Below are 20,355 nucleotides of genomic sequence, written 5' to 3'. Positions count from 1 at the left end.
ACAGAATATGATAGAATGAAACCACTTTCCACCTACAGACAGATTGAAAAAAATACAAGAAAGGTTATTCTTGCTGGAGTGAAAAGGTTGTTTAGCCCAGGTCAGATACACTATGGGAAAAACAGTGAGAGGGTCTTGATCACAGTAAATCAGCAAGTAAGAATCTCCATTCTGGCTTAGTAGAGGAGCAGATCCGACAGCAGCTTCCACTCTCAGCTTAAATGGCAAACTTTCAGAAAAAAAGGCTGTTTCCTAAACAAGATAGCCAATGCTATCCCCTCCAAACACAAGGGGATGCTGTGCTCAAAGCCAAGGCTCAGAGCTTTACAGGAAGCTTGGGACAGCACTCCCTATACTTCAAGAGCAGAACTCTACCATCAAAGTAAAAAAAGGAAATACCAAAAAAAAGGAAAGATAATGAGCAAGAAACAAAAAAGAATCTTGACCATAGATTCACGCTATCCATAGAATCCGTAGACCCATCAAAGTATCACACTGGTGACAGGGCAGAACAAAACACAAAATCAAGACAGAATGTTCACAGAAAAAAATCTTAAATTATGAGATAAATTCGTCTCAACCCCAAAGAGACTTCTTGGAATTACTCATAAAAGACTTCAAAAGGCAAATGAGAGCAGTAGAAGAAAAAAATAAGAAAACAAATGAGAGCTATGCATGAGAAAATCAACAGCTTGGAAAAGGAAGGAAAAAAATTGTGTGAAGAAAACAACTCTTTAAAAAACCAAATGAAAAAAGAGATGCAAAAGCAAACTGAAGAAAATAAAACATGAAGAAAATAGAACAGGGGAAATGGAAGCTAATGACTATGTGAGAGAACAAAAATCAATAAAGAAACTAGAAAGAATGAAATAAAAATGGAAGCATATGTGAAATACCTGATTGGCAAAATAGCTTATCTGGAAAATAGATCTAGGAGGGATCATTTAAAAATTATTGGCCTACCTGAAGGTCAAGACCAACAAAAGAGCCTGGACAGCATTCTTCAAGAGATCATTAAGAAAAGTTGTCCCAATATTCTAGAAACAGAGGTGGAAATACTCATTTAAAGAATCCATTGTTCATCTCTGCAAGGAGATCCCACAAAGAAAACTCCATGGAACATTGCTGTGAAACTCCAAAACTATAATCTCAAAGGAAAAATACTGTAAACTTCCAAAGAAAAACAATTCAAATATCAAAGGGCAACAGTTGGGATTACCCAGCATCTGGCAATTTCTACAATAAAGGACTGGAGGGCCTGGAATACCATATTCTGGAAGATAAAGGACTTAGAATTACAACCAAGAATTAACTACCCAGAGAGAATCAGAATCATATTTCAAGCTAGAAGGACCTTTAATGAAGTAAGAGACTGTCAACCATTTCTATTGAAAAAAAAAAAAAAAACAGAACTAAACAGGAAATTTAATCCACAAATACAGGATTCAAGAGAACCTTAGAAAGGTAAACAGGGAAAATATATATTAAAAGATTAAACTGTTTACATCCTTAGATGGGAAAGTAATATCTTAAATCTTGAGAACTGTATCTCTCACTGGGCCAGACAGAGAGGGGCATCACATGGCTGAGGGTGTGGTTGTGAATAGTCCTTGATATGGTGACATCAAAGAAAAAAAATAAAGTATGAAAAACAGCCTGTCCTGAAAAAGAGGAAAGGGGAGGTATAAGGGCATAGTTAGTTCACATGAAGAGATGCAAAAGACCTATTACAATTGAGGGAAAGAAGGGAAGGTAATAAGCATTGTCTGAAGCTTGATCTCATCAATTTTGGCTTTAAAAGGGAATAGCTTAATCATGCAATGGGATATACAATTTTATCTAACCCAATAAAGGAGGGTTAAAGAAAGAGGAAAAAGAGGAGGGACAGGATAGAAGGAAGGGCAGAAATATTAGGGGAAAAGTTAAGAGAAGAGTGAAAGGATTGATAGAAGATAAAGTAGAGAATAAAGTGGGTTAAAAACACTAGTAAGTAAAGGGGGGAGGAGTGATAGGAAATAAGGTAGTAAGTGAACTCGGTAAAAAAAAAAAACACACTACTAAGGACAGGGTAGAAAGAGAACAAAAGTATATACAAGGGAGAAAATAGGATGGAGGGAATTACAGAGCTGGTAATCACAACTGTTAATGTGAATGGAATGAAGTCTCTCATAAAATGGAAGTTAATAGCAGAGTAGATTAAAAAACATAATCCTACAACTATATGTGGTTTACAAGAAACACAAATGACACAGAGAGACACATGTAAAATAAAGGGAAAAGGCTGGAACAAAATTTATTATAATTCATCTGAAGTAAAAAACAAGTAGGGATAACAATTCCGATCTCAGATAAAGCAAAATTAAAAATAGATCTTATCAAAAGAGATAAGGAGAAAAAATACATCTTGATGAAGGATACTGTAAATAATGACATAATAGTTGAATTAACTGTGCATACACCAAGTGGTAGAGCAGGTAAATTCCTAGAGAAGATTTTCAGCCAGTTTTAGGAAGAAATACAAAGCAAAACTATAGTAGTTGGGGACCTCAACCTTCATCTCTCAGAAGCAGACAAATATAATCACAAAAGAAAAAAGAAAAAAAAAAAAAAACTAGGAAGGTTAATAGTATCCTAGAAAACCCAGATATGAAGACCTCTGAAGAAAACTAACTAAAGGTAGAAAGGAATACACTTTTTTCTTGGCCTAAACCTATACAAATATTGAGCATGTATTAGAGTATATAAACCTTACAATCAAATGCAAAAAAGCAAAAATAGTAAATCCTTCCTTTTCAGACTACAATGCAAAAAAAAAAATGCAGGCAAAGATAGATTAAAACCAATTGGAAATTAAATAATCTAATTCTAAAAAAACAAGTGGATCAAAAACAATTCATTGAAACAATCTATAATTTCATCCAAGATAATAATAATGAGACAGCATACCAAAACCTATGTGATACAACCAAAGCAGTTCTTAGGGGAAATTTTATATCTCTAAATAGCTACATAAATAAAATAGAGAAAGAAGAGATCAATGAATTGGGCACACAACTTCAAAAGCTAGGGAAAGAACAATTTAAAAACTCCTAAATAAATACCAATCTTGAAATTCTGAAAACAAAAGGGAAGATTAATAAAATAGAAACTAAGAAAACTATTGAACTAATAAACAAAAGTATGAGTTAATTTTATGAAAAAAAACCTAACAAAATAGATAAATCTAAAGTTAATTTGATCAGAAAAGGAAAGAAAACAACAACAACAACAAAAACAAATCATCAGCATCAAAAATGAAAGGTGGGAACTTACCACCCAAAGAAAAAGAAATTAAAGAATTCGTTATGAGATATTTTGCCCAAGTCTATGCAACAAGCCTGACAAACTAACAGAAAAGGATGAATATTTACAAAAATATAAACTGTCTGGGTTAACAAAAAAAGGAAATAAAATATGTAAATAGAACATTTCAGAAAATAAATTGACCATGTGATCAATGAATTCCCTAAGAAAAAATCTCCAGGGACAAATAGATCCAGTAGTGAATTCTAACAAACATCAAAAGAAAAATTAATTCCATTACTATCTAAATTATTTGGAAAAATAGGTAAAGAAGGACTACTGCCAAATTCCTTCTATGACACAAATATTGCAATGATATCTAAAAAAAGGAAGTAACAAAGAAGTTACAGGAAGTAACAAAACCAAGAAAGAAAATTATAGATAAATCTCTCTAATGAATATTGATGTGAATTTTTAAAATAAAATATTAGCAAAGAGATTTCAGTACCTTATCAGCAGGATAATACACTACAATCAACCGGGATTTGTAACAGGATTGCAGGGCTTGTTCAATATCAGGAAAACTATTATCATAATCAAGCATATTAGTAGCAAAACCATCAGAAATCATACCATAATCAGAATAGATGAAGAAAAAGCTTTTAACAAAAAACAGCACCCATTATTATTAGAAACACTGGAGAGCATAGGGGTAGAGGGAGCTTTTCTTTAATTAATAAGCAATATCTATATAAAATCTACAGCAAGCATTATTTGTAATGAAGAGAAGTTGGATACATTCCCAGTAAGATCAGGGGTGAAACAAGATTGCCTATTATCACCATTATTATTCAATATCATACTAGAAATGTTTGTTTTAGCAATAAGAAAAAAAGAAATTAAAGGAACTAGAATAGGCAATATAGAAAAAACTATCACTCTTTGCAAGTGATATGATAATATAGTTAGAGAATCCTAAAAGTTCATCCAAAATTCTACCGGAAATAATTCATAGTTTTAGCAAAGTTATAAGATATACAATAAATCCACACAAGTCATCAGCATTTCTGTATATTACTGACAAAGCCAATCAACAAGCAATAGAAAGAAATTCCATTTAAAATTATTGTAAACAAAATAAAATACTTGGGGGTCACCTGCCAAGACAAACCCAAGAACTATGTGAACACAATTACAAAATACTTCTCACACAAATAAAATCAGACGTAAACAATTGGAAAAATATCAATTGTTCATTACTAGGCTGAGCTAATTTAATAAAAATGACAATTGTACCTAAATTGGTCTACTAGTTCAATATCATTCCAATCAAACTGCCAAAACATTATTTAATAGAAGTAAAAAAAGTAATAACAACATTCATCTGGAAGAAATGGTAAAGAATATCAAGGAAATTAGTGAAAAAAAAATACAAAGTATGGTGGCTTAGCAGTATCAAACCTAAAACTATAGTATAAAGCAGCAGTCATCAAAATCATTTTGTACTGGCTATGAAATAAGAGTGATGGATGAATGAAATAGATTAGATACACATGACACAATAAGCAAGACTTATAGTAATATAGTATTTGATAACCCCCCAAACTCCAGCTTCTGGAATAAAAACTCATTTGACAAAAATTTCTGGGAAACCTGGAAAATGATATGTCAGAAACTCGATGTAGATCTACATCTCACATGCCATATAAAATAATGTCAAAATGGATACATGATTTGGATATAAAAAATAATACCACAAACAAATTAAGAGAACAAAGGATAATTTACTTATCAGATCTTTGGAGAAGGGAGGAGTTTATGACCAAAGAACTAGAGAACATTATGAAAGACAAAATGGACAACTTTAATTACATTAAATTACAAAGTTTTGCACAAACAAAACCAATGGAAATAATATTCAAATGGAAGTACAAAGCTGGGAAAAAATCTTTACAGCCTGTATTTCTGATAAAGGTCTCATTTCTAAAATTCATAAAGAACTATGTCCAATTTATAGGAATACAAGTCATCCCCTAGCTCATAAATTCTCAAAGGATATGAACATACAATTTTCAGATGACGAAATTAATAACATTTGCAGTTATATAAAAATGCTTTAAATCCCTATTCATTAGAGAAATGTTAGTTAAAACAACTCTGAAGTACCAATTCACACATCTCAGATTGGCTTAGATGAAAGGGAAAGATAATGATAAATGTTGGAGGGGATGAGGGAAAACTGGGACACCAATGCATTGTTGGTGGAATTGTGAAATGATCCAACCATTATGGAGAGCAATTTGGAACTATGCCCAAATGTCTATAAAACTGTGTATTTCCTTTGAGCCAGCAGTATCATTACTGGATCTGTATCCCAAGAAAATTATAAAGGAAGGAAATGATCCACATTGCAAAAATGTTTATAGCTGATCTTTTTGTGGTGGCAAAGATTTGGGAAAGAAATGAATGCCTAATAACTGGGAAATGGCTGAACAAGTTGTGGCACATGAAGGTAATATAATATAATTATTCTATTAAAAATGATGAACAAGTTGGTTATACAAAAACCTGAATGGATTTACATGAACTGGATGCTGAGCGAAACAAACAGAAATAGGAATACATTGTACATAATAACAGCAAAGATTGTGTGATGATCAACTAAGAAAAGCTTGGTTCTTCTCAGTGGCTCAGTGATCCAAAGCAACCCCAATGGACTTTCAACAGAAAATCCTGAAAATTTTCTTTTGACTGTTTGTCCCTGGTGAGGCTCATGATTTTATAAAAGGCCCCAAGCATACTTGCTTCACTTCCAATTCAGTTCCTTACAAGTAGTCTTACCTTTGATAGGGTACACATTTAACTATCATGATTTCCCATTTTTCTTTATATTACACATTTCTTTATTAGGGTACACATTTCTTTATTAGGGTAGAAACTTTTTGAGAGTAAGGGATAAATTATTTTGTTTTATTTCTGTCCTTAAGACTTAACATAGTTTCTGTCATGTAGTTAATGATTAATAAAAATCCAATTATCTTTCTTTTTTATATTTATTTTAATCATTCCAGTTGTCTTAGTTAATCCCTTTAGAAAATGAATATAATCAGTTCTGACCTGCCTACTTTAAAAGAATAAACTAAGGTAAAAGCTTAGTGCAGTATAATCTATTACAGTAGTTATAGTGTATTGGTTTAATTCTTCAGGGAAGAAAATCTTTGGGCTGATTGAACATCTGTAGATTGAATTTCAAACATAAAATATAAAAGTATTGTGATAAATCATATCATTAGTCTATTAGTAAACATTTACTAAAAAGTCTAGCATATTACAGGAATAGTTCTAAGTGCTAGGACTACAAAAGAAGGTCTTTAGTCACTGAGCTCTCAGTTAACAAAGGAGACAATAACTTTATACAAACAAACTGTGCAAATTGGAATTAATTACTGGAGGACAATCATTATTATTAAGGGGGTTTAGTAAAAGCTAAGACTTGAAGGAAGCCCAAGGAGAGGGAGGATTTTTGACTCATTCACTGAGAATATATTGCAGAGACGCATATCCATCACAATTGATTATCGTATAGTCTTGTTGCCATGTATAATGATCTCCTGGATCTCATGTAGGTCTCTCCAGGCCTCTCTGAAATCAGCCTGCAGGTTCTTTCTTACAGAAAAATCATATTCCATAGCATCATATACTATAACTTATTTAGCCATTCTCCAATTGATGGGTATCCATTTGTTTCCAGTTTCTAGCCACTACAAAGAGGACTGCCACAAACATTTTTGTACATGTGGGTCCCTTTCCCTTCTTTAATATCTCTTTGGGATATAAGGTCAGTGCTGGGTCAAAGGGTATGCAGTTTGATAACTTTTTGAGCGTAGTTCCAAACTGTTCTCCAGAATGGCTGGATCCATTCACAGTTCCACCAACAATGTATCAGTGTCCCAGTTTTCCCATCTTCCCTCCAACATTTGTCATTATCTTTTCCTGTCATCTTAGCCAATCTGACAGGTGTGTAGTGGTATCTCAGAGTTGTCTTAATTTACATTTCTCTGGTGAATAGTGATTTGGAGCACCTTTTCATATGACTAAAAATAGTTTCAATTTCTTCATCTGAAAATTATCTCTTTATCCTTTGACTATTTATCAATTAGAGAAAGGCTTAAATTCTTATAAATTTGAGTTAATTCTCTATGTATTTTAGAAATGAGGCCTTTATCAGAACCTTTGAATATAAAAATGTTTTCCCAGTTTATTGCTTCCCTTCTAATCTTGGCTGTCTTCAACAATAAAATGATTCAAATCAGTTCCAATTATTCAGTGATGAAGAGAGGCATCTACACTCGAGAGAAGACTGGAAATTGAGTGTGGACCAGAACATAGCATTTTTACACTTTCTATTGATGTTTGCTTGCATTTTGTTTTCTTTCTCAGGTTTTTTTAGATCCATTTTCCTTGTTTTAAGGTTTATAAAGCCTTTTACGTATATTATTTCATTTCAACATGATCTAATAATAAAGGTTATATTATTATCTCACTTTACAGATGAATAGACAGATTCTGAGAGGAGTTAAACAACTCATCAAAGGATCACATAGCTAATATATTTTTGAGGTTTGATTTGAACTCCTGACTCTTTTCAGTTCTCTATCCACTATTCCATCTCTCTCTCTCTCTCTCTCTCTCTCTCTCTCTCTCTATATATATATATATATATATATATATATACATATATATATATATATATATATATATATATATACACATATATATATGTGTGTGTGTGTGTGTGTGTGTGTGTGTGTGTGTATGTGCATAGATGAATGCATTCTGTCTACCTATTAAATCTTGGTTCCCACTAATACTTTTCATAATTGCCCCTCAACCTCATTTCCAAAATATACATTTAAAACACATTTTTAAACACAACTTTATTCCTTTCAGTACTACTTACTATCCGCCTCAAAAAAAGGAGGTGGGGAGCCTTTCTTCTCCTCTATACTTATGTGAGATTTTACTTTATCTTCCAGAATCAGGTCATATAACATTTTCCTCATTAAGCCTTCTTAGCCTTTTCAGGGTTAAACCAATATTTCTCTTCTTAATTTATAACTTCTTAGAGCAGAAAAGAGGCAGTCTAGATAGGTGACATTAATAGTGAGCTAGCCTTAAGGCCAGAATCTAATTTCAAATCCTTCCTCTCATATTAGTTATACAAACCTGGGAAAACCACTTATCCAGTCTCTCCTCTTCTATCCAACTCACCATTGGTAGAAGAAACTACTCACTGAGAGCTTCCCAGACTGATAAAACATCAGGCCCAGTTAAGAAAAAAAAAAGTTAGAGCAAAATGACGTTTATACTGGAATTCTAGAGGCCTATTTTGTTACTAATACTGATAATGCATGGAATTATCAAAAGAATGTCCTTTCTCCTTATATTTCTTCTCTTTGATTCTTAGAGTTTGGCTGAGCTGATCTATAATGTCCTTTAAAGGAAGAATATCCTCTGTCTTCATTTGTGATTTATTATGTTTTCTTATGACAGTGTACCTTTGCTATTTTTAATATTTATCATTATTATCATCACAATAAGATTTTTCTTTATATGTCTCATTTCTCCAGAGCTACTATCTCTAGAGTTAACCTACTTCATGCCTATAGTGATTCCTTGAACATAAGTGGGATTCAATTTAAAAAAAAAAAAAGATTAACTGATTGATGTATATTCTCTAAACTGTGTCTAGCTAAGAATGTATTAATGACAGTTGGATTTCAAAGTGTAAGAATGTATTAATGACAGTTGGATTTCAACACATCTATGTTTTTACTTGAATTGCTCTATGACTTGACTAAATTAATTCCACAGAGTAACCCAAGCCAAATTCCCATGATTTATGATCCCTAAACAAAATTTCTAGGAACAAGACACCATAAGTTTGTCATGACTTATTAAAGAATGTTCTTGCTTGCACTTTGAAGTAATCTTGTGCTATATGGTGTTGATTCAATCTCTTCTTTTATTGTAATCTTTTAATGGAATGATCATTCTACTTTCTTTTTCTAATATGAAATCAAATTCACTAAAATTTATTTGCAGTAAAAAAAAACATAAACGCAATAAGCTTACAAAAATTACATTTTGAAGGTTAATTATTTCATGTGTTTCTGATTAAATCGGACATAGCCATATATATGTGTGTGTGTATGTGTGTGTGTCTAGTCAGATTTTAAATTTTGTAAAAACTTTCTTCTATTGCTTTTAGGTAAATGAAAGGATTGCATTTGTAATCATAGCATTAGGATGATGCTACAAAAGAGATTTTTAGTTGAGGTGACTTAGGTAGCCAAACAAGAGAACTACTGATTCACTATTTGGAGAAAACATCTTTTAGGAACTGTTATAATGTCATGCTTAATGTTGTATCTTTCTCAAATTGTAAAAAAAAAAATCTAATTACCACAAACTTAAATAAGTGTAAAAGAAATACAAATTACCTTTCAAATGATTTTTTGGTAAATTTGTAGCATTTGATTTCTGAAGTTACTAAAAAACATAAAACCATACTAAGACATTGGGAATAACCTACATCAATTTTATATGTGTTTACATATACTTAGTTGGGTACAGGTGCTCTTTCTTTAGAGAAAACCTTTCCTTGCAGGAAAAGATTATTTTCATTTTCATATGTATCCAATTAGTGTCGTATGAGGAATATATAATCAGTCAACTAACAAGCATTTATTAAGTACTTACTGTGTTAGTCACCATATTAAGCACACATGATACAAATGCAAGTTGAAAAAAGAAAGTCCACACCCTCAGGAAGCTTATATCACAGAGATAGAAACATGAAAATACAGGAAGGGACATGGTGATATTAAAAAAAAAAAATCAGAGAAGTATTCTGGACTGGCTCATGATGGCTGTTAGAAAAATTTGAGATTACTGATGTAAAAGTCTTCCCCAAAATGCAGATTTCTGCAAAGAAACTCATCAAAGAAGAAGTCCATAGGCACACAAATAGGAGATTAATAAATCAACATTGATTGAATGTAAATAATATAATTTTCAATAATCCACAAATTGCTATAACTGTTACAAATATATGACAAAAGTTTTGTTTTCTTGTACTTTGCCAAAAGGAAATATTTTGAAATCATTATTTTTGTTATTCTTCAACATGTATTTCTATAGTAACCAAAAATGAAAAAAAAAAGTGAGAAAAGTGGACTCTATTTTGATTCAGATTGACTTGGTTTCAAGTTCTGCTTTTGACATATTAGTTGTGTCACCAGAAAGCCATCATATAATCACTCTAGAAATCACATCATAAAATCACTCTAGAAACTCACTAAGATAATGTAATAACACTCCTGATTTTTATACCTATGAAATCACAGATCTAGACCTTTCCTCCAACATTTTCTAAACAAATATAAAACAAACAAAAATGTAGTATTTACTGTATTAAAATTTTTTACAGTCCATACTAACAATTGATTTTGTTGAGTCTTCCCTCAGAGATAATTTCAATAAACATATCTATGGAAATTAATTGTCTTTTCACAGGTGCTGGGCTGAAGAATATGGAGTCACTGATCAGAAATCAGTCTATTGACTTCTAGTTGCATAAGCTAGACACAGTCACCTTTAAGTCACAAAAGCAGCAGCTGGTAAAACTGTAAGAACTGAGCCTCAGTTGCCAGAATTTGTTGATGGATTGACATATTGATTATTCACTAAAATACCAGGTACCAAATTTTTTACTGTAAATATTAAACTAAATTATTACAACAATGTAAACAGATTGGGCTATCCAGTTATTCTGTGGTCAAAAATCTAACTTTTTTTTTTAAAGATGCATATACATTGAACTGGTCTAGTCTTACTAAAACAAATATAGAGAAGTAAATGCCATATTTTCAAATTAATTATCTTTGCATTGTTCCTATTAACAAGCATGATGGATATTTTATTATCCAATGTAAAATTTTTTCTTTTCCATCTAATCAATTTAATTTCTGATATAAAACTACATGTTTCCAAGAAGAAAAGCTGGAGTACTTGAAAGGCTATTTTATTATCCATGATTATTTTATTATTAATCAATATAAAAATATCATGGTTTCTATTTTATTTGTTTTTCCCCCAAAACCCTTTGAAACCATTATCATTAAAAGGAAATTGGGGTGTAATTAATTTCTCTATGCATGTCTGTGTTTAATCTCCTTTACTGACAATCAAAATTAACAGTATTAGAGCTAAAAATGTTGACCTGACTTTGAGAAGTTTGAGTAGTATCTAAAAGTGAGCTTCAACTCAGCATTAATACCTATAAGATCTATGGAGGTTCCTTTCATCACACAACATAAAAAATGTGATCATTCCTTTTCTTGTTATTTTTCATAATGATAGTAAATGATCTTTTCTGTGACAAGATTTTCTATTCTTTCTCAAAGGACAGTAGAATGCAAATAAAGAAAAAGTTTTTCAGTGTTGCTAAGATACAATCTTAGGGGATCAATAGAAGCAATTATATATTTGTCAGGCATTTCCCATTTGCTCCCCCATTTCATACATTTTTAGATACAAAAGATTCTATCTTAGGTGAAAGAATCAGATGCTAACTTTCGGAGGGTAATGGCGGGGGGGTAATGTTCTTCACTAATTATACTGTAAACCAGGATTCTTTAAACTTTTTCCATTTGTGATTCCTTTTCAATAAATAATTTTTTTATGCAATCCCAGATATTTAGGTGTCTATAAATCAAATAGATCTACAAATCATACTTTCCCACTAATAACTTATACGTTCATGATCCCCACATTCAGCTATGGTTGTGATCCACAGTTTAAGTAGCTTTCCTGTAAACATAATGATATATTGCTATAAAGTTATAACAACTCTAAAAGTCAAAAAAGGTCATTTTGTATATAAGTTCTGTTATATGCTGTGGAAAGTACCATAATTAAACTAAACTGTTTTTCAAATATAATGTTCTGTATTTCTTTTAAAGAAATGATGTATGTTAGCTTCATACAGGATTACAAAAAACAAGTAAAACATATAAGTAGTAAAAATCCATACTTATAGAATATGTAATATTGTTTTAAAAATTAATTGTATGAATAAGACCCCAAAATGGTCTAGAAGTGGCAATAAAGAAGAAGAATCATTAGCAATAGTTCTTTGCCCAATAGGAAGAAAGGTCATGATGGAAGAAATTAATGAAAAAATATTTGTTCAATACTTACTATGAGTAAAACACAATGCTACACACTGTGAATACAGATATGAAAAACAAAGCAGTTCCTGCTCAAAATAAGCTCATAATTTAATAAAATGAAACAATATCTTTAAATTTTAAATCAATTGGAAAGGACTAGTGGTCCATAGAATACAAGAACAGAAGAAATGATAATTCTGTTTTCATAGTGTCAGATGTGTACACACACATGTGCACACACATACACATGCGTATACATATGTATGCATGATGTTTGTGGTGTGTGTATTTCTATGTAACATTAAGGAAGAGATATTATAATCTGTTTAACCCATCTGATAGAGCCAAAATATTGTATGAGAATAACTTTCTTTTATGACATTATTTTTTCATTTTCTGGTTCTTCAGTGTCTATGTTTTTTGGGAATACAAGGATTGTAACATTAGCCCAGGAAGTTAACAATTCACAATTCCTTGGGAGTTGTTTAGCTAGTCAATACCTATGGTCTGCACTGGTAGCAGGGCTGGAGGTTCAGGTGACATCGCTATTCCAGGGTTCTTTGCTTTATCTAATCATCAGTTGTGCTGTTGGGGGAACATATTGAGCCTTTTCTCTGCAAAGATTGTTTTCCCTCAGTAGTTTCCCTGTGGGTGCTAGCTTGGGTGAAAGATCAATGATCTTGAGGGCAGTGCAGTTCATGAGACTTTTGTACTGTATTCTTTGTTTTCTCCTCTTGCATCTGAAAGAACAAAGCATGTTTTTCCTGTAGACAGATTTAGATTTCAAGTACTTCCAGAAGATAAAGGGCAAGATTCTGGGAATGAAGGAAATGTATGTTTTTTAAAAGAATATATCAATTATTTCAGAGTTCAAATTGGAAAGTGTTGGAGAGGACAATATAAACTTAGAAAGGGGTATGGCTGAGTGAAATCTGAATGAGAGACATTATAGAAAAGGGATTTTTTTTTGGCATGATCTAGGTCACAAAGTACCCAGAAGAGAGTAGGATAATTCAGCCTCAGATGTCTAATTAGAATATTCATGTGGCAGAACCATCACATATCCATATGGCTTCCCTCAAGTCCCCTAGAAGCACTAGAGATAGGAGGAAGGCTTCATAGACCTGTTCTCCCTGATAAAACCTACAGACATGAGTACAATGAGAAATAGCTTAAGGCTAAACACAACCTAGGGGAAAAAGCTTGCCATCAGAATATCTGAAAGTCAAGGCTTGTCCTTGAGGGGACACATTGCATGGATGTTAAAAACAGTACTCTCACTACCCCAGTTGAGGTGTTATGAATGCTGGACACAGCATTGTCACAACTCTTTTAGACTTCTCATGATCCACCTCAATATGATCTACAATATGACAATTCCTCAAATGCAGACGCTTCTGTCTACCATCTTATGTATGTCAGTTGGGATAGTATGCACAAGGCGATTTTAAATGTATTTATTTTTATTTAATAAGTACTGATTTTCATTACTGGAAGAATAGTGAATTCAGATAATTATTGTCTTCTCACTTCATTGTAGGTAGTATTTTATGCCTCCTTAATATCTCTTACCTGTCTCCTACTCCATTTTCTCCTCCTGTCTTTCTGTTACTCCATTTATACATATCTATGAACAGTATCATCGACAATAGGATTTGTACACAAAAAGAAAAAAGAGACTATGATGCCAAGGAATATAATCATATCCATGGACATTGGGGAAAAGAAGAAAGAAGAAAAGTAGAGAAAAATATTTTTAAAATTATATTTCATTTTCATTTTCCCTTTAATTCATGGATTATAAATTCATCTCAGAATTTCTTCTTTCATTACCTGGGACTATCGTATTAGTGAGGTTTTAGGTTTTTTTTTTTTTTTCTCACCTTGGGGAATTTCACTAACTTTCTTCCATTTCTGGAATTTCCCATCTCTTCAACTCTAACTTTTCTGACATCTTCATTTATTTATTAATTATATACTATATGCCAGGCACTATACTAAGCACTGGGGATACAAAGAAAGCCAGACAAAGGTCAGTACAAAGACTTGTCTTTCTTTGTATCTCTAACACATAGTACAGTACCTGGCATAAAGTATGTGCTTAATAAATTATTGATGACTTGTTTAGGAAGTCAGAAGACTTAGTTTGAATTCCCATTCTCTATTCATTAACTTTATCACAATAAATCTTCATTTTTTTAAAGTTCTTTCAAGTCTCAAACATCTTACCTTCTACAAGATGATGCTTTTCCTGGTTCTCTTTAATCTTACCTTATTATTGCTTTCTCTATGAGATTATCTTTTATTGTGTGTTGTGTTGTTGTTGTAATCTTGTTTTTGCATAAGATTTCTTTGTTCCTTTTCCTTCATTTTGTCTTCCTCATTATTTTATGAGTTCTTTAAGCAGAGACTTTTGAATAGGAGGGAGTTCTGGGGGTGGGAAAGATAATTTAGTTTAATTCGATTTATTTATTTATTTTTGCCTTTTTTTCTGTATGTTTAGTACTTAGTACAGTGCCTGACATATATAGTAAACTCTTAATAAATTCTTGTTGATTTGCATATGAAATCAGAAGATCTGATTTGAATTCCTATTCTGATACCTTGGGGCATAGTTTTTTTCAAAGTATTTGGACAAAAATAGTTAAGCTCCCTTCTGGATGTAAAGGTAATGATTATATCACCACAGTTTTATTTCTTATAGTGATTTTTAATAAAGTATGATTTTAACATTTTAACATTAATAGGGAATTGACTTAGTCAAAGGCTTCAGAAAGAATTAAAACAGCAAATGTTAGTGAGAATTGAGTGAATCACACTAACTTTTGACTTAATTTGGGAACTAGTTTTCCCTTACTATTCAGTTATTGGTATAGTCCAATTTCTCTCATGTGAGAAAACTATTCAATTGTGGGAACTGTAAGTATTCAAAGGATCTATGATGTAATCATTGTAACTACACTTACACAGAAAATCTTTAATAACTCTTCAGACATGCTTTTCAAGAACTGCTATAGTCAATACATATGCATGTATATGCATCTATATAGTTTAAATATTTTATATTTTAAACTTTTAGTATTTATAATTCTTTTATTTAATATTATTTTAAAATAATGAAACAATTTTATGCTCTCTCTCTTTTGGTGACTATGCTTAGTGTAACTATAAGAACAGCTATCCTAGAAAATTACAATAAACCTTGCCTCTTCCTTTTGCAAAATACCCTGGTCATATTAACAAAAAGATTTTATAGAGATAAGGAATTAGTTTTATGAATTAGTAGCAAACTGGTGCCATTTGCGTGCCTCTCTGTCCAGCATTTGATAAGTGCTATTTGATTATTTAGATATTGATTCATTGGAGGTAAACACCTTCATATAATCGAAGTAAATGATCTAAATTATGAATAGTTATATGGTCTTTCTACTTGAGTAGTGAGGGTAAATGTACTAAGTGTATCTGAGGAAAAGCTAGCATGTAAGTACTGGTGCCAGTGTGTGGAAGGCTGCAAATGCATTGTCTTTGGGCAGAATTGGTTTGCTTTTGAAGAACTGACTTGCCAAACATCAGGAAATATGGATAATCTATAAAATCTTCCCTTAACTTATTAATTTTACTTTTTCTAGCTATTTGGCAGAAGGATAAAATTGAACTTAAAACACAATACAGTCTCTTAAACTCCTTCACCCACACCTCAAGATACAAATATATGCAATATGCTGCTGGAGAGTATTTGAGAGGCTCAGCACACTTATAGATCCTGTTCTCCTCTTTTGGTGTCTTTATCTCTTTATCATGAAAATCAGTTCTTGAATATCTTTAAAATTGAGGCACTTTAATCTCAGATTTCCCAGAATTGCATATGATCAGCTTTCATCCATCTTCCTGATTTCATCTTCCCAATAACACAGTCTTTTCTTCACATAATTCATTAGACATTCAGGTTATGGTCTAAACATAGAAATTATTTTATTATCATGGATGAGAGTATAATCCTAGAAGTTTATTTCTATTTCCCATCTGTTTGTTGTCCTGGTTTCATTTTCTAAATATTCTTGAGATCAATCAGCTTAGCTAGATTGCATGCAAAGTTATTAAGCAGCTTGCTTTTGATATTAAAAAATAATTTTATTTGCTTGTTCTTTCATTTATTGACTTATAGTTTTATTTATTTGTTTTAATATAATGAATACTGCTTCCAGTCTTTTGACCATTAGCCTCTTCCTCTTCAGCCTTCTGCAAATCAGATTTTACTATTAACTGAAATTGCCTTTGATTGTCGCATGTCACTGCTGAGAAAAGCAGGATACTTTTGAGGCAATTTCTGGGCTTAGTCAATCTCCTTGTTATAACATTTGTGTCACATCAACTAAATTTCTCTTAGAACTTTTAATAGTTAATGTAATTACTTTTGCTTTATTTTAAAAGCTGATAAGATTTTAGCTTCTGTAATTGTATGCATTATCTCCTCAAAATTATTTATTCTAATATGTTATTGGCTTAAACTTTTACTATAAGCCATTGATCATCTGACGATACAGGTAGCTGATTGTGAAATGACAATTCAGTAAGTAATATTATGAAAAAAGTATAATTAATATATAAATGAAAAAGTTGTAAGTAGTATACAAAACCTTTGACTTTCTCAGTCTTGAAGCATATGTCCCAAAATATTTTTGCCAAATTCTCTATACCTTCCTTTCATGTTAAATCTATATATTTAAGTCCATTCTACTTACTATAAGGATCAGAAGTTTCATCAGAGTGTCTTCTCTCTTTATTTCTGCATTATAATCCTTTTATGATTGTATCAATGGTAGCTAGATATTGCAGTTGATAGGACCTTGGAATTGGGGTCAGGAAGATATAATTTAAGATTGCCCTTGGGAACTTACTACTTGTGCAATAATGAGATTCCAAGGGGAAAAAGAATACAAGAACAACAGAGAACTTCTGAAAAAGGCAAAATGATAGGCGTAAAATGTTATGTGTGGAGAGGAGAGAAGCCAGTTAAGCTGAAATATAGGGTACATTGAGGAAAGGAAGCAGTGTGAAAGGAAATTAGAATAATTGACTAGAATCAGACTATAGGGGAAAAAATTAAATGTCAAAAAGAGGATTTTTTTTAATCTTAGAGACAACAGGGAAAGACACATTTATTTTAGGGTTATATAGAATTTTTAGCTTTCTAGGCTTTTCCAGAATTTTCACTTCAACCTAAAGTTACTTAGATCTTAGAATCAGGCATTAGCATGTGACTTTAATTAATAGATAGATAGACATTTTAAATTAACAAAAATAATAGACTTCAAAGAGATGGCATATCATTCTTTAATGTTGCTATAGATTCTCTTCTTTGGTAATAAATCATGAATGAGAGAAGATTTCAGAAATCTCATATCTACCTGGATTACTAATTGAATTAGAAATATATGGAGGTCATTGTGTTTCCATTGTGATAATAATAAGGAATAAAAATTATGAAAGACTTAATTCAAAACACATGCCTTAGTAACTAAGAGGTATTTAATAAGCTAACAAAAATGAAAATGGATATTTATACATTTCCTTCTGTGTGTAATCCTATTAGGCCAGTTGAAGTATAAGCATAGTGGATAGAGTGAAGAGCCTAGCATCAGGAAGACTTGAGTATAGAACAGGCCTCAGATACTTAAAAGTTTTTGCCCTGAGCAAATCACTGAACATAATTTGCCTCCATTTCTTCATTTGTAAAATGAGAAGGAGAAGGAGATGGAAAATCATCCCAGCATGTTTGCCATGAAAATCTCAAAAAGGGGTCACAAAGAGTTAGACACTATTGAAGAAAAACATGGCCAAACAATAGCAAAGTGTTCATGTTAAAAAGAAAAATAAAATGAAATATTCAGTTCCACACTGAGCAACTCAGTGAATTCTGGATGAACACCAGTATAAAAATGATTCTAAAAAGACAAATCATAGGCAATATTGGGGGTAATTATGCATTTTTAAGCTTTCAGTAAGGCAAACATCTTCATACATACTAATAATTCCCAAAAATTTTCCTTAATATTACTAAAAATAAATTTAAAATCACTAAATAGCTTATATTTTAACCTCAAAACATCATTTATGTCCAACAAGATTTCCCAGCCATTGAGAATAATCCATTATCCACTGCATACTTCTTAACTAATGGAAAACCACATAAAAACTTATATCTTTACCTGCCGTCTAGAGGAGGGGATAGGGGGAAGGAGGGGCAAAGTTGGAACAGAAGGTTTTGCAAGGCTCATTGTTGAAAAATTACCTATGCATATGTCTTGCAAATAAAAAGCTATTATAATAATAATAATAAGTTCACAAAAGTTGTTGAAACCACATGAGATTATAAAGAATATAAAGAAGTATGTAATTTTTAGAGTATTTTTTGAGAAAATAGTTCTTTCTTATTTTATTATAATTAATTATACTATCAGATTCTCTTCCTATGATTTTTATGAAGTCAGAGAAGATAATTAGTCTCAAGTTAACAATGATTTTATAAGCATAATATGGTTTGGTCACACATACTACCAGCATTCCCAAATCCGGCTGGTATCTGGCACAGACCTCCTAACATTCCCTTCTTAGAATCACCAGGGTGTTTTGCCTTGACATGGATACTAGCAGGGTTTAAATTTCACTGAGAAATTGGCCATTCCATCGTAAAGGATGTTAAGAATAGGAAAAGTCACCAAAAGCCTGGAGAGGGAATGTGATGGATAGCAGTGAACACAGTTGCTATGAGGTCATGAATGACTGATTCCAAATTCAGTGCTGTGTGATCACAGCATGTTAGGGGCAAATTTATGTCAATAACTCTTTGCCTGTCCTTTTTCCTACCCTCTCCATGTCAAATCTAAGGAGTTTATTCTTCATTTCCTTCCTCATTTTTTTCTTCTTTTTGTCAATAAGCTCATATTCTGCAAAGAGATACAATATGAAAACAACTGTATACTTTAAAATACAAAGAAGGAAGGCAATATCAGAAAGAAGAAACAAGCAAAAGAAGGAAGAGTGGAAAAGGAGAGAGAAATGATAATAAAAATAACCAGGGGAGGGTTCCTGATGATAGCAGTATTTGAGCTGAATCATCAAGAAAGCTAGGGAAGCCCAATGGACAAAGGTGGAAAAAGGGAGTATTCTAGGTATAAGTATGTCAGTAGAAAGGGATAAATTATAAGAAGGAGTTTTATGTAAAAAGGAAAAATAGAAAAATGGTTTTTGTGGTTGGTTTCTAGAATATATGGACAGGAACAAATTTTAAGAAAACCAGAAAGAAAAGGGGAAAGTTTGTGAAGGGCTTTAAAAGCCAAACACAACATTTTATATTTTATCAACAGAGCAATAGAGACCCACTTAGATTTATTGAGTAGGTAAGTGACATGCATTAGGTTGTCAGCTCTGTGAGTTGAAAGAAGGAAATGTGTATGAAAAATTTTGTAAAGATAACAAGTATAAGCTTTGCCAACAGATTTGATATGTGGGTTGGGTAAGAGAAAGACAAGCATTTTGTGAGCCTGAGTGACTAGGAGGATTATGATGTCCTCAAAGATAATAATACTTGGAAATTTTGATAGGAAAGATGATTTTTGAGAAAAATAATGAGTTCTGTTTTAGACATGGTTGGTTTGAGATGCCTATGGAACATACAGTTCCAAATGTTCAAAAGCTTTTAAACTGTAAGACTGCAGCTCAGGTGGAGGAAGTATAAATAGATATGGGAATCATCTGAATAGAGATAATAATTGAACTTATGGGACTTAATGAGATCACTAAATATCATAGCTTAGAGGGGAAACAAAACAGGGCC

The 20,355-nt window shown here is 32.0% G+C and overlaps 1 long non-coding RNA gene across 1 annotated transcript; it reads right to left on the bottom strand.

The window, feature by feature from the left end:
- Positions 1-12,794: 12,794 nt before the first annotated feature.
- On the bottom strand, positions 12,795-19,517 carry LOC116420546. Its single transcript, XR_004230897.1, has 3 exons — positions 19,113-19,517; positions 14,790-14,948; positions 12,795-13,258 (listed from the first exon to the last, which is right to left on the bottom strand). It is a non-coding gene; the product is annotated as an uncharacterized LOC116420546 (long non-coding RNA).
- Between the last annotated feature and the right edge of the window lie 838 nt (positions 19,518-20,355).

Source organism: Sarcophilus harrisii, chromosome 1, assembly GCF_902635505.1.
Source record: "Sarcophilus harrisii chromosome 1, mSarHar1.11, whole genome shotgun sequence".
Classification (NCBI taxonomy): domain Eukaryota; kingdom Metazoa; phylum Chordata; class Mammalia; order Dasyuromorphia; family Dasyuridae; genus Sarcophilus; species Sarcophilus harrisii.
The sequence above is the reverse complement of the archived record's forward strand: the minus strand, read 5'-3'. Positions and strand labels throughout refer to the sequence as shown.